A 2,831-nucleotide genomic window follows, 5' to 3' on the forward strand; every position below is an offset into this window, starting at 1 on the left:
TTAGGTTATTATAGCCTTGTTCAGCTAACAAAGATAATCGGATTAGAACAGGGTGGGACTGCTTTATATTCTCTCAGAGGAAAACTGGAACACTCTCATATACTTGCAGTGCTCCAAATCCTCAGTGCCCATGCATGCACATATATTTATATGTACATGAGCACTTGTCTAAAGTCAATAAATATCAATTTCCATCCCAGAGGTTTAACTTGATGGATAGCAACCACAAAGGCCATATCCTATTCTGGATAACACCCCACTCCTAAACAGGGAATACACCATAACTCAGTGGTAGAACATCTGTTTTACAGGTAGAAGGTATCAGATCCCCTGCCTTAAACCATGAAGAGACACCACCAGTCGGTGCAGATAGTATTGAGCTATGTAGACCATTCCTCTCCTGCTCAAGAAAGCATCTTTATGCCATATGTTTGTTTTATCACTGCCAGCTTGATGTCACGCTATCATTCCTTTGTCATACTCTTATAAGTGCTTTCAGCTCTGATTTCAAAATAACCAGGGCACCAAGCCAATGAAGCATTAATCACCCACAATTAATAAATGCCTTGTTGATGAGAGATATGGATTAAGCAGGGGAATACTGATTGGAAAGGAGGAATACAAAAGGATGTCATCACTACATTAGGAATCAGCTGGTGTTTAGAGATGCCTCACTTCCCCTGGGATGGGTCGATGGCACTGTATAAAACAGGAGAGGGTTCTTCACTCCTTCACTGGAACTTGTTCTTCTAAGGAACTACCACTGCTGAACAAGGTAAGGAGTTTATTATTATTCATGCAAGATGTGGTAGGGTATGAGAGTTGGATATTTGCACTTCCCCCTCCAAATTCAGCAATTATTCTGTGTTGGGATGGACAGAATTTCAAACTATCCATTAGAGATAGGCATGGAGACCCCCTTCTAAAACAACATTGGAACCATGTTCTTCCATATACTTGCTCCTTGGTGACCCATCCCAAAGAATCTGACAGAAAAAAAAAACAGAATTGCTTTATTGGTTCTTTACGCTTGTATCCTACCTTTCCCCCAGGGATCTTAAGGGAGTGTAGATGGTTCACACAAGAGCTCTGTAGAGATTTAGGGTGAAAGAGAGTGATAGGCCAAGGGCTGACCCCCCCTACCCAGTGAACTTCATGATGACCAAGTGGTAATTTGAACCATGGGTTCCTGTGTCCTAGTCCAACACTTTAACCACTAAGCTACAATGGCTGTAGATGCTGTCTTCAATGCCAGACCAGTGTAGCAAATATGGAGTGGGAGGACAATAGCAACAGGTGTTGAATAGGTTTGAGGTGTTCATCAATGTCAATCTTTGCCAAGTCTTAAGGTGGGGAGGTAGTCTGGATGTGTCCAAGTTTTCTCAGTCTTTGGGAAGGAGGGGATTGTCTACCAACTGGCAGAAAGAAGCTCACCTGCATCTCATGCAGAGGTTTCTCCCAGCTCAAACTGAAGATGTCAGGAATTGAAACTGGGACCTTCTGCATGCAAAACAGCCGCTGTGCCACTGAACTATGACTGTTCTCCAAGACATAGAACTGGTATTGAAGGGTGTTGAAGAATCATTCAGAGACTGGTGGATCACACAGAGCACTAGCAGGATCCTGATGAGTCTAATTCCAGTCTATGTATCAAGTCTACGTGCAGCCCATCACCCTGATTGCATGGCCCCTAGATTCATGACACAAACCTGACTGTTTTTTGCAATCCCAGTCAAGCAGCAAAGACGTGACATCTCATGAGCTCATGATGGGTCATGATAGGAGACCTACTGGTGGCCAGAATAGAAGCCTGATCTAAACGATATGTTTTGAAAAGTGTTGTGTGGTTCCTCCTCCAACCATCTCTCTGTCTCCTTTACAGGTTCACCCTTCTACTCTTTAAAAATGAGTTGCTGCTGTTGTAGAGGTCGTGGCTGCTGCTGTTGCAACCAACGTAGGCCAAGAGTGGTCTACTATGTCAGGAGGCAGGTCCCCATTTCATCCAGCTGTTGTGGCCGCCGATATTCTTACGTCCCTTCACGAATTTGCTGCTCTCGTGGATCTCAGCTCCCCATCCAGCAGTGCTGCCCACCAGGGAAGAGATGCTAAATAAATCTTTGCCGGCATTGAGAAACGCTTGAAATCTCCATCTCGACAGCCGGGTGGAGAAACCCCATCATGGAGAACCCCGATTTGAAAACCTGTTTGTTCACCTCTTGCAATCGCATGTTGCTGAGTTAAATGCTTGAAACCTTCCTCACCACCATGATCACATCCTCTGCTCAAATGAACAATTTCCATTTGCTTTATTCCTTGGAACGAATTCCTGAATTAGTTCCTAACAATTGAATGAGAGGGGATACCATGCTTTTGAGCCACATGGTGTGCAAAGCAAACATTAAAAAAAAAATTGTGAAATTAAATAAGTTCTCATTGTCTTAATACTTCACCCCCACATCATCACCTCTTGTCTGCAAACTACATCTCAGGCCCTTTTAACAATCCAGACAATCCAGGATTTCCCAGGGACAATCCTAGATTTACAGAAGCCGTCCCAGTTTCTGATTTGATCCTGGAATGTCCCACTTTTCCTTTGGACGTCCCTATTTTCTTTGGGGAAAGGTTGGAGGGTATGGAGTTATGCAACCCCTGAGCCAAGGAGATAAGTAGCTATACAGCCTTTAGAAGGCATCTGAAGGCAGTCCTATATAGGGAAATTTTAAAGTTTAATGTTTTATTATGTTTTTACATATGTTGGAAACCACCCAGTCAAATGGGTGATGTATTACTATTACTATTACTATTACTATTATAGTGGTAGATCTGGTTAC

General features: G+C 43.2%; 1 long non-coding RNA gene across 1 annotated transcript; it reads left to right on the top strand.

Annotated features, from left to right (window-relative positions):
* The first annotated feature begins 641 nt into the window (after nt 1-641).
* Nucleotides 642-2,426, top strand: LOC309359172. The gene is made up of 2 exons (XR_014163760.1): nt 642-775; nt 1,883-2,426. It is a non-coding gene; the product is annotated as an uncharacterized lncRNA (long non-coding RNA).
* Nucleotides 2,427-2,831: the final 405 nt, after the last annotated feature.

The sequence above is a fragment of the Podarcis melisellensis genome (assembly GCF_964234715.1).
Source record: "Podarcis melisellensis genome assembly, chromosome: 16".
Classification (NCBI taxonomy): Eukaryota; Metazoa; Chordata; class Lepidosauria; order Squamata; family Lacertidae; genus Podarcis; species Podarcis melisellensis.